Genomic DNA, 342 nt, shown 5'->3' on the forward strand with positions numbered 1-342 from the left:
TACCCCCACTCCACCCCACCCTCCCCCGACTCCCCACCCCCTTGGCAATCAGCAGTCTGCTGTCTGTGTCCCTGATCCTGTTCCTGTTTCATATATAGGTTCATCTGTGTCATATTTTAGAATCCACATGAAAGTGATACCATGTGGTACTTGTCTTTCTCCTTCTGACTTACTTCATTCAGTATGATCGTCTGTAGTTGCATCCATGGTGCTACCAATGGCATTATTATGTTCATAAGACAGCATGGGCATTCCCAGGTGGTCCAGTGCTTAGAATTCTGTGCTTTCCCTGCCCTGGCCTGGGTTCAGTCTCTGGTCTGGGAACAAAAGATCCTATAAACC

Source organism: Bos indicus, chromosome 5, assembly GCF_029378745.1.
Source record: "Bos indicus isolate NIAB-ARS_2022 breed Sahiwal x Tharparkar chromosome 5, NIAB-ARS_B.indTharparkar_mat_pri_1.0, whole genome shotgun sequence".
NCBI classification, from domain to species: domain Eukaryota; kingdom Metazoa; phylum Chordata; class Mammalia; order Artiodactyla; family Bovidae; genus Bos; species Bos indicus.